This window comes from Sturnira hondurensis, unplaced genomic scaffold, assembly GCF_014824575.4.
Source record: "Sturnira hondurensis isolate 20B ecotype Veracruz unplaced genomic scaffold, ASM1482457v3 Scaffold0000648, whole genome shotgun sequence".
NCBI classification, from domain to species: Eukaryota; Metazoa; Chordata; class Mammalia; order Chiroptera; family Phyllostomidae; genus Sturnira; species Sturnira hondurensis.
In genome coordinates, this window is record NW_028073279.1 from 11,510,032 (window position 1) to 11,522,086 (window position 12,055).

The window sequence follows — 12,055 nt, forward strand, 5'->3', positions numbered from 1 at the left end:
TTTTCTGTGTTTGAATGTTACTGAATAGAATAATACAGTCTATGCTGTGAAATCCACCCATGTCACTTCATGTAGCAATGGCTTGTTCATCTTCACAGCCAGATAGTGTTACATTATATGATAAACTAGGTTATTTGTTCATTGTACCCTGGACTTAAATTTCAGTTGTTTCCAGTTTGGGGAAATTGTGAGTAGTACTGATGTAACAATTCATGATTATGCCCTGTGGTACCTACGTGCGCATTTTTATTCCACCTATGCCAGGAAATAGAGTGGCTGGGTCATGGGTGTTTATACACATAGCCAACTTCAGTAGATACTGACAGCTTTCTAAGACGGCGTATACTCCGGGGTCAGTGTTTACAAGTTCCGTTTGTTCTGCATCCTTGCCAACACTTTGTGCTACTACCATTTTTGCTATGAGATATTCTGAAGAGTGNTTATATGATAAACTAGGTTATTTGTTCATTGTACCCTGGACTTAAATTTCAGTTGTTTCCAGTTTGGGGAAATTGTGAATAGTACTGATGTAACAATTCATGATTATGCCCTGTGGTACCTACGTGCGCATTTTTATTCCACCTATGCCAGGAAATAGAGTGGCTGGGTCATGAGTGTTTATACACATAGCCAACTTCAGTAGATACTGACAGCTTTCTAAGATGGCGTATACTCCGGGGTCAGTGTTTACAAGTGTTTACAAGTGTTTACAAGTGTTTACAAGTTCCGTTTGTTCTGCATCCTTGCCAACACTTTGTGCTACTACCATTTTTGCTATGAGATATTCTGAAGAGTGTGCAAGGATACCTTAAGGTATACCTGAAGGAGGCTAAATTGCATTTCTTTAAGAATGTTGAGAACTTCTGCAGGTGATTGACCTTTTACATATCTTCTTTTATGAAATGCTTGTTTCAACTTTTGCTTATTTCTTTATTCGGTTTTTTACTTATTGCTTTGCAGATATTCTTTACCTATTGTATTACTTCCCTCAGAAAGCCATAACAATGCACCACAAGTCGTGTGGCTTACACATCAGAAATGCATTGTTTCACAGTTCGGGAGGCTAGCAGTACAAGACGGCGTTGTTAGAGTGAGTTCCTTCTGAGGTCTATGAGAGAAAGGCCTGTTCCACGCTTCTCTCCCAGCTTCAAGTGGTTTGTCCGCAGTCTTTGGTGTCCCTGGCTTATAGATCTCTGCTTTTGTCTTCACATGACATTCTCCTTGGGTGAGTGTCTGTGCAAATCTCCCCTTTCATAAGGACAGCAGTCATATTGGATTGGGGCCCACGCTATTCCAAAATGACTTTATCTGCAATGACTCTATTTTCAAATGAGGTCACCTTCTAAGGTACTAGGTGTTAGGACTTCAACATATGAATTTGGGGGTGAGTGGGGGACACAATTCAACCAATAACACGTTTTGAAAACTCTCCCAGTCTGTGGCTGGCTGTTATACTCTCTTAGTGGTGTTGTGGTGTATTAAAGATGACCATACATTCTCTCTCACTGTCCTCTTTGAAATTTGGCTTTTATTACTCTCTCCCCTTGAATCTAGACTTGCCCTGTGACTGCTTAAGCAATAAAACATGTTCAGAGTGATGCTGTACCAGTTCTGGGCCTAGTTTTCCCTCTGACTAATAAGCCATGTGCAAGAGCCATCTTGGATGTTCTGGCCCAAATTAGCTTTAGACCAGAACACTCAGCAGTCAGATGACCCAGCAGCAGCCTGCTCAGTGGAGCCCAGTCAAATCCAGAATCATTACAGAGAGTGAAGTGGTTGTTGGCTGTGTCAATAATTTCTGATGAACAGAAGTTCTTAATTTTTAATATCTTCCAAATTTATCAATGTTTTTCCTTAGAATTGGTGTTTTTGGTGTCTTGTTTAAGAAATATTTGCTTCTAGAACATGTATATTCTTCTATGTTGTATTCTAGAAGGGTATTGTCTTTCATATTTTAGTCTACCTTATCTAAATGATTTTTTGTAGGGTATAATACAGTGGGGGCATATTCTCTTTTAATTTAATAATAATAACTCTTTTGGATTTAGAGTTCAGTGTGTAGTATAAAGCACCAAGATAGTAACTTAACATTACAAGTATATAAAAGAAAACTTAAAGCCTCCACTATTATTTTAGCTATCTGCTATTCCTCACTCCCAGCAGATGTCAGGACAATGGAGATTTACTTGTTTATTCATTCATAAAACATTTATCGAGAACCTGGATTTACATTCATAGGTGCCAGGTTCCGAATTAACTGCTGAAGTACACCAAATGAGATAGAGGCCTCTCTTCACATAATCACAGTCTTGTGGGAGAAACAGGCAATAACGCATAATTTAAATTGTGCTGAGTGTTAGGAAGGGAAGCAGAGGTGTTGTGGGAGTGGAACTGGGAACTCCTACCTTAGTCTGGGGGTTAAGAGTCGATCAGAGAGATTTCTTACAGACGTGATGTTTAAGCTGAAACTCTTGGGATGAGTATTAATTATCCAAACAGAGAACTGGAGGGAGGAAAATTTCAGGCAGAATACACAGCATGTGCAGACGACTCCAGGCAGGCAAGAACCCAGTGTGCTGGAGGAACTAAGAGGAGTCTCATGTGGCTAGAGGAGCAAGGATGCAAGAGGAGACTGGGAAGAGCTAGAATTGTAAGCCTTCTTAAAAGAATCAGGTTTGCCCTGGCTGGTGTGGCTCAGTGGATTGAGCACGGGCCTGTGAAGCAAAGGGTTGCCAGTTGGATTCCCAGCCAGGGCACATCCTGGGTTGCAGGCCAGGTCCCCAGTGGGGGCCACATGAGAGGCAACCACATACTGATGTTTCTCTCCCACTCTTTCTCCTTCCTGCTCCCTCTCTCTAAAAGTAAATAAATAAGTAAAATATTAAAGAAAAGAATCAGGTTTTATTGGAGCACTATGATGCTTTTGAGAAATTTTAGGCAGGAGAGTGGCATGATCATTTTTGTGTTTTGGGTTTTTTTTTAAAGATGACTAAGGCTGCCTTGTAATTCACAAAGGAATACGATGTAGGCTTCAAAATGCCACAGTGGGCTCTGGCTGGTATGGCTCAGTGGGTGGAATGTCAGCCTGTGAACTGAAGTCCGGGTCAGGGCACATGCCTGGGTTGCAATGCAGGCCAGATCCCCACTCGGGGGCATGTGAGAGGCAACCGAACTGGGTACTTCTTGCACATTGATGTTTCTCTCCCTATTTTCCCCACCCTTCCCAATAAATAAATAAATAAATAAAATATTTTAAAAAATGCTACAGTGGTTCCAAGGCCAGAGGTATTCCATTGTCCAGGGCATCAAGAAAGCTGTCATGCAGGAGGTACAATTGCACAGCAGAGTCATTCAGACAGACGTGGACGGTGGGGGGAGGCAGAAAAGAAAGAATACAGATATAGACCCCAGCCTGAGCTCAGTCACAAAGCTAGATAAGCATGGGGCATGTTTTGGAGAATAGTAAACAGTGCAGCCTGGCTGGAGGGTAATAGGAGATAAATCTGGGAGGGTGAGTTGTAGATGCAAAGAGCCCAGAAGGTACATATGAATACATATATGTATAGCTGATCCTCATAATGCGTTGATTCTGTGTTTGCAAATTCACCTACTAACATTTCTTTGTAACCCCCAAATCAATACTCAAAACACTTTTGCAGTCACTCACAGGCATGTGCAGAGCAGTGAAATTTTTGAGTCGCCTGACATGCACATTCCCAGCTGAGGCTGAGCAAGGTGACCCTCGGCTTTCCTGTTTCCGCTTTCATACTGTAAACATGGGTCCTTTTTGCAGTCTTTTTAGCAGTACCATTTTGTATTTTTTGTACTTTTGGTGGGTGATTGCACTGTTTAAAACTGCACTAAAGCATAGTGCTGAAGTGATACCTGGTGCTCCTAAGTACAAGCAGGCTGTGCTGTGCCTTGTGGGAAACTATGTGAGTTAGACCACATTTGCTCAGGTGCGAGTTACAGCACTGTTGGCCATTAGTGCAATGTTAATAAATCAACAGTATGTATTAAAAATACAATGTGTGTATGTATATATATGTATAGTCTTTAAACAAAAACATAAAACAAGGGCTCTGGCTGGTGTAGCTCAGTGGATTGAGTGCTGGCCTGTGAACCAAAGGGTCACTGGTTCGATTCCCAGTCAGGGCACATGCCTGGATTCCGGGCCAGGTCCCCAGTGAGGGGCACACGAGAGGCAACCACACAGTGATGTTTCTCTCCCTCTCTCTTTCCCATCCTTGCCTTCTGTCTAAAAATAAATGATTAAAATCTTTGATCAGGCATTTTCCTAATTACTAATAAGGAAAAACATTTCTTCATGTTTCTTCATCTGTGAAATGCCTATTGTTTAAAAAAAGAAAAGGAAAAACATAAAACAGGGTTGTATATTCTTCAGCTGGTGAAAAAGTGCCCAGAAGCTTATAGGAACCTAACCTTGCATTTCCCCTGGGAACCATGGTTCAATATTAGCAATTTCAGTATTTGTAGCCACTACTGTGAATAATGAGAATCAAATGTATTTATGCACACATCTCCTCCCCTGAGAGCTGGTTGTTAAACATTACCCACACACCCTTGGCTGAGGCAGACCCTGCAGGAGCTCACCACACTGTGGGGGTGTCAACTAACCACACTGCTTACAGCTGAGCGGTCCAAAATCTGAGTGACGTGTCTCCATGCTGGCCACAATTTCCAGACCCTCCATTAGAAAGGGCTCGGTCTTGGGAGTAATCATACCCAAGTGTGAATCCCACCTGCCCACTTACTAGTTGTGCCTCCTCCGACAAGTGACACTGTACCTCATTATCCTTGGCAAGAGAATAACAATTTCAGTTTTACTGTGAGTCCTGATGAGATTATGTGTGTAAAATGCTCGATTCCATGCCTGGCACATACAGGATACATGGTGAGTTCTTGTTAATCCTCCTCTTCCCCGCCCCAAACTCCATCAAAGGGATGGAGAAAGGAGGCACTCTGTGCTTCACCTGCAGCTTGGTCCTCTGATTGCAGAGCTTCAGGCTACAGTCCTGCCCAGTCCTCCTAAATCAGCTTTCCAGAATCACTCTGTCTGAAAGGCCCAAGCTGTCTCTGCAGTGGACATGCTCAAACCTGAGATTCTAGAAGACCTGCTGCCTGCAAAAGGTCCCCTATTTCTACAACCACACACGAAGTTAACTTCCTAGTTTAATTCTTGCTGACTTTCCTGTAATGGCAGGAACAATAGGCAGTGCTCTATCTAGCTGATGTCTCTGTGTTTGTGTTTTCTGGTTTATTTCGCAGGGGGGCGGGGAGGCAAGGAGCAGGTGTATTTGCCTAATCCATTCTTCCTCCTATTTGATGATTCTCTACTCTGGGATTCGGAAGCCTGGGCTGCCCCACTTCCAACCTTGCTTCCTCTGACTCAGCTTTACCCTCAAGACACAGCTTCATCTCTGAGTCATCAGACTGAGCTTTCGAGGACAGCAGCCTGGCACTCCAGCTCCATCTTCTCAGGAAAAGTGTTGTCTCCATGCCCCAGAGCCGCACCATGCCTAACTTGGCAACACCCCGAAAGCAAGAAATGGTATCTTAATGAGACCAGAGAATGCAGAGGGGAGGCTTCAGGACCAGGAGCCAGAAGGTCTGGGTTTCAGTTCTAGCTCTGATTAGCTTGTGTGACCTTGAGCTAGTCATCAGAACCTCTGGAACTGGGGTTTCCTCTTCTAGAAAACAGAAATAGCCATCCATGCTGTATTCATTCCACAGCGGTGTTGGGAGACCCACAGGAAACAGTGTCAAGTAGCCCCAGCTCCAGGGCACAAACCCCTGCTCCATGAACTAGAGCTGTTCATAAACTCATTTCATTTGATTTGAACACTGTTGATCTAGTTATCAAGCATTTAGCATTTTTAAGTGAGTTATCAACACAAATTGGGAGACTTCACTTACCTATCTGAATTTGTGGCTTCTCTTAAAAATGGGAAGATCCGACCTTAGTAATAACCCCTTGTCTCAAATGTCAAAAATTGACTAGAACTGAGTTGCTGCAGCCCCTTCACCTGGGCAGGAGCCTGGAGCTGCCCACAAACTCACCGCAGTCCCAGTTACTCCCCATTATTCCCAATAACTCCCCCATTATTCCCAGAGACTCTTGGGGCTGAGTCTCTGTTGCCTTTGGTTATGGCTCTGGGGCTATTGATTTGCTTCTAGAAAAACCCCAGTGGCAGCAAAATCTTTACGGTAACCGTGTTTCCCCCAAAATGGGAAAATGAAAATCCCAGAAGTGTCCCTTGTCCCAAATTATCTCCCCCCTTCAGGGTGTCAATGGCAAAAATGAAACCCCTGCTAAGTGGTGGTGGTGGCTGGAGACTTGATTTGAGTGGGGAAAGCACAAGATGGCAGACAGATGGTGTGTTGTGAAATAGGGCACCTGGAACCAGTACAAGTTTTTAACCAGTGTCACCCCCAGTCAATTCAATAAGAAGGAAAAACAAAACAAACAAACAAACAAAAAGAAACCCTCTGGTTAACTTTCGCGCCGTGCCAGTGGGCCCTGTGAAAGGTGTGTAGGGTGGGTCACCTTGGGACCTGGGTCCCACAGGCTCGGTTCTACCCTCTCCTGTCTGCCCTCACCTGTGAAATGGGGGAGCGTCAGCTTTTTCTTTCAGGGTTATTGTGCACGATGCCTGGCACTTACAGCGCTGATCACTCAAGGTTAGTGATTGCACTGAACATCTTTTGAACTGGTAAAAAGAGCTCTGGGAAGTGGGAGTGTGGAGCGAAAGATTTAGGATTCCTCAGTGGGGCTAATGCCATGACTGAGAAGGAAAAAAGCAAGTGGATAACGACATGACTTAGGAGAAAACTCCCCTTTTTCCACCCCCAACCCTCGCTCCTCCCCCTCCTCAGTGAGACCATCCCTCGGGCCGACCCAGCCCATCGCCCCAGGGCACTTCGTCGCCCCAGGGCTCTCCGGTCGGCGTTACCAAGACTGGGTTCTAGCCCTGGCCTGGGTAAGTCACTGCTTCGCCCCTGATGGCGTCTCCACGCCTATAAGGCGAGGATACAAATGCCCCACCAACTGTTGTGGTGAAAACAAACTGAGACAAATGCATATGAAAGCACTTTGGGGAAACTGAAAGGCACAATACACAGATTAGGAGTTTTCAGGTCTCTTTTCAAAAAGTTTTTCTTCCAAACTTGTCCAAGGCCTTCCGGAGTTTATCAAAGCTAAGACCCTCCCCTCAGCTTCGTGGTGCTACCCCTTCCTACACACCAAAGCTCGCGCCGCATCAGGAGTCTTTTTTTTCCCGTGGCGAAGGCGGGGTCTCGGGTGGTGCTGGCAGACGGAGACGCCAGGCGAGGCTTCGGCGGGCAGCGCCCGGCCAGTCCCGCAGCTGCCGCGGTGGGTGTGACCCGCAGAGTGTGCGCCCCAGGCCCATACCGAACCCGCTTGCGAGAGGGCGCCTGAGGGCGTGCGCCAGCCCCAGGGTGCGCGCCCGAGACGGGGACTGTGCACCCGAAGACTGCGTGCACCCCGAAGCCGGGCTGTGCGTCGGCCCCTGGCACGGCCGGCCGCCCGCCTCGCACCGGACGCCCTCGGCTCGCCAAGGTAAGGCACCCTGCGACCCCAGCCTGCGGAGTGCGTTGGTGGGGCAAGCCGGCACCCAGCAGGGTTCACCCGGGTGTTGGCCCCCGCCAGTCTCCCCTGCTTCTGCTGTCCGTCTCGTTCCCTCCTTGCGCCGCACGTCCCTGGAACCCCTGAAGGCAGACTCTGCGGCAGCCTGGGCCGACCTGTAGTCCCCGCTTGAGGTCCAAGACAGCGCGGGAAGAGGGGCTGCCCAAGGACAGGAACCGCTCCCCTTCCGTCCTGACTGGCTCCCTGCGCCCCGATGAGACCAGAGGAGACCAGTGAGGAGAGGGAAGGCCGCGTTGTCCTTGAGTCTAGGTGGTGCAGCCCCCGCCCAGAGCTTCTGAGTCCAGTGCAGTGGTCCAGGATGCAGCTTGCGGGACTGGGGCGCCCTGCCGCTGCTCCCAGGACTACCCGAAATCGAGCTTGTAGCCTCCCTTTTTATCGCAAAAGCCGGCCCCCAATTCCCACCCTGGTGGCCCTCAGCCCCTGGCTGAACTTCCCAACACTCCCAGTGGGCTACGACCTTGGGTGGAGGCACTCGGGTTGCTCCAGTGCGCCGGCAGCAAAAAGCGCTTTTTGCGATCCTGTGTACCTCTTGATACCTTTCTCTCTTGTGTACCTCTCCCTCTCATCTCTGTTTTAAGGTCACACTTTTGAGCCAAAGTACTTTGTCCCTGCAGAGTGACCAGTTACTTAGCCCGGGATTTGGAAAGCGGCGCCCCATGGCCCCTACACCAGGTCTGAATCTGAGCTTGCCCTGGGGCATCTGCTAGGGCTGCAGAACCAGCGGTTTTAGTTCCCAGGAGCCTTAAAGTGCTGGAATGGAGGGGGAGGAAGAGACGGTTTCTGAGAAAGGGATAAGGAGGTCGTGTCCCGTCGTGTCCCCCCCCCGCCCCCCCCCCGCCCCCGTTCTGAGGATGCCACCTTGAAAGTTCTGTTGACCAAGTAGTTCGGGGAACAGTCAGATGCAGCCAGTGACCAGACTGAGTCCCTGGAGAAAACATATTGACTTAAACACAATTCCCAAGGACCTGCTTGGGTGGGTAAACCAAATGCTGGTTCCTTAGAGCCTTTCAAGGTGTGACATAGTGAACACTTGGAATAGAAACAGGGTCCCCTCTGATATTGCCATGTCAAGTGCAGCCCTCCTTGTCCTGTGCATAACTCCTCACTGGACCGTAATATGAGTTATGGGGAATGTAAAAGGGCAGTGAGAATGGGGAACAGCTGAGGGTCCACACAAGACTTTGCATTCAGTCAACAAATACTCGCTCTGAGCCAGGGACGGGCAAGGTACTGGGATAGAAAAGTGAACAAAACTGGCAGTGCCTGGCCTCATGGAGCTTGCAATCCAGTGGCCAAGACCAACATGAAGCAAATCATTCAAATAAATATACAATTAGGAAGTGCTGAATTCTTTAAAAGAAAAGGATAAGGTACTATGAGAATCTGTGGTAGGTACAACATTCACTCAGAAGGCTAATTAAAGTTAACTCGTTGGAGAGCGTGGGAAGAGCCTTCAAGGGAGGAGGAACCTCGCTGGAGAGGGCCCTGAGTTGAGCAGCAGGGTTGACTAGAGGAGTTGAAAGACCATTTCCTAAGTGACAAGCAGGGGTCCAAACAAATGGGCACGCCCTGCACTTTAGCATCCCGTCACCTGGGCCAATCAGTACCTTCCTTTCTCAGCCATTATAAAGGGTAGTTGGAGTACCCCTGGCTGGGATAGAAAGAGGGAGAGACTGACAGTCAGGTGCCAGACTCACCCCCAGTCCATGCCAGCACCTTGGTCAGATAGCCCATGTCCACTCGGGGTGCCAAGGAGCAGCAGGTCTTTCCTCCGATTGTTCCCTATTGCCAGCCATGCTTGCAACTGATCAAGGCCTTTCCGCTCAACATTTAGGAAGGTTCGTGCTGGGCATGGTGGCCCGTCTTAGACGTTTGCAACTAGAACGAACTCATTGCCTGCAATGTAATCCCTCACACGGCATTTCCTAGCCTGGGCCTGCATACCTCTCCAGCCCCCTTTCTACCACTCCACCTCCTCCCTTCTCAATGAGCACTGTCTGTTCTACTCACAATTATACTCCAAGCAGTTCCTGGAACACACATTGCCTTTGCACGTGCTGTCCTTTGTGTAAAATACCAGTGAATGCACACTCAGCTTTCAATTTCAACATTAACCTTAAGGTTTCCTTACCCCACCCCCGCCCCAGCCTAGGCCTTTCCTGACCAGAGTCAAAGGCTCCACTTCTCTGCGTCCAGAGCTCCTTGGACGTGCCTGTGTCGGTGAGCATCAGCTGCACTGTGCAACTTAAAAGCAGGTCTCTCTTGTCATACTGTGTCCCGAGTACTTAGCCCTGAAAAGGACACGTGGAAGGTGCTCAGTAAATGCTCGTTGCATGAAAACTCTCTAGTCTAGTACTTCTTAACATTTTTTAGTGGGGAGATTGTTAGATATGTGTTTGAGATTTTATTGAAAACGAGGAATACTCTTCTCCAAATGTGTACGACCTAAAATATCTTGCGTGCCGTGTCACATGCTTCACTCCCCTCCCCCATGGACCCCATTTCCTGAACTTTGGACTTTAATTTTACAGGAAACAGAGGCCAATGAGGTGCAATGACTGCCCAAACATCTGCAGCTGGTTAAGAACCTGAACCTCCTTCCCCACCCTCCACCCCTGCCCCATGCCACCCCCAGCTCCTGGCTCCCTGTCCAGGGCTCCTTTCAGCTCTCTCTGCTTCTTTTAGCCAAGTAGCGTCCCTGTGTCCCTGGCACCCTGTGAGTGCTATTTCACATGGCTAGAAGATGGATATCTTGGTTTTGCTTCAGTTCAGTAGCAGCCTAAGGTGTGACAGAGAGAAAAATCTTATTATGGGCAGACTTGACAATTAGGAAGACAGATGGGTCATCTCCCGGGCCCGTCCGCTGCCCCTTGCCTGCAGTGCCATGACATCTGTTTTAGCTGGAGAAGGTCACGCGTGCTTCACAGTTATCTCGTAGGCCCTGGATTGAGCCGTGTGGGCCAGATTTGGAAATGCTCTGGATGGGTCATCTTAGACTTTTGGAGTCTTAGATGTCATCTTAGCCTTAGAGATCAGGCACCCATAGAGCTCTCGGTATTATCAAAGGCTCTTGGTCTTATCAAAGGCTTCTTCTTCATAGAGCAGGCCTAGGGGAATGAATGGGGAGACTGGGATTCTTGCTTGTGGCCACTGGAGGTCTTGCCTGCCGGCCTGGCCTCCCTCCTGCTTTCTGCAACCAGACACCTACTTCAGGCTACGGGTGGAGCAGTGCCTTCTTATCTGCAGACCAGGATCAGTAACTCACTCATTCATCAAAACTGCACTGGGTCTCTGCTCTGTACCAGGTACAGTGCTGATCCTAGTTTACAAAACGGGTCAGGAAGTGTGAGCCAGTGGTATGTGGTTCAGCTGTGTGTGGGAAGGGAAGAGGGTGTGGATTTTACTTCTAATTCAACCCATCCCTTGGGAGGTATGGTAGGGAGGACAGTTAGAACTTCTGAATGCTGAGAATGTATTCACTTTTAAAACCCTGACCTCATGCAAGTTATGTCATCTCTGGGGATGGGTGGGGGAACTGAATTTTCTATCTCTGGGCAGTTGTACGGACACAGTTGTCACACTTCAGGTGGCAGATCCACTCACTTCTGTATGTGACACAGGAGCAGTACAGTATAGTAAAGGGAACCCATGTACCAAACCCCGGCATATTTAATTCTTGAGAATAATTCTAGAGATAGTTACAATCATAATCCCCAGGATATAGATGAGGAAACTGAGGCTTGGAGAGGTTAAGCGATTTGCCCAGCGTTATGGAGCTAATACATGATAACATTAGGATTCACTAAGCTCTCTGTCCCTGGAGATCAGACCACTTTTCTATTTTATAGCAGAGTATGTAGAAAGAGACACAGGCTTGGAGGCAGGAGAATCCAGGAATTGGTGCCTAAACCTGTTGCTGTCTTGCCGTGTGATTTACAGCTGGACCCCTAACCTCTCTGTGCCTCGGAATACTAATCTCCCAGATCCAGAGTCTGCACAAAGGGGCTTCTAATAGATGTCCTTCTCTCAACAGTTTCCAGTCTATGTGGATAATATTTCTAGTAGGATTAAAGGAAAGAAGAGGGGCCCTCTGGCTAAAAGTAAGGCTGCAGCATTTCCAGGATAAAATAAATGTTGCCCCAAGATTTCGAATAGCTGGTTAATGTGATATGCAGGCATTTATAGATTGGTGGTGTCTGAAGAAGCAGGGCGACCGCTCCTTCTCCCAGGGAAAGAAGTCTGTTTCTGAAAGAACACCTCACTGTCTCGCTGGGGCCTTGGGTCCTGGACCCTGTCCTTCACAGAGCTTTCCGGGGACACAGGCCATGTGGGAAAAAACAGAGATCCCAATTCCCGCTCTCCTCTCCA

At 47.8% G+C, this 12,055-nt stretch overlaps 1 protein-coding gene across 1 annotated transcript in view; it reads left to right on the forward strand.

Moving 5' to 3' along the window:
• Positions 1-7,455: 7,455 nt before the first annotated feature.
• The window catches only part of KANK4 (KN motif and ankyrin repeat domains 4), a 65,481-nt gene continuing 60,881 nt past the window's right edge, over positions 7,456-12,055 (forward strand). The window contains exon 1 of the mRNA XM_037043630.1: positions 7,456-7,600. The gene's annotated coding sequence lies outside the window, so the exon portion shown is untranslated. The remainder of the gene's footprint in view (positions 7,601-12,055) is intronic.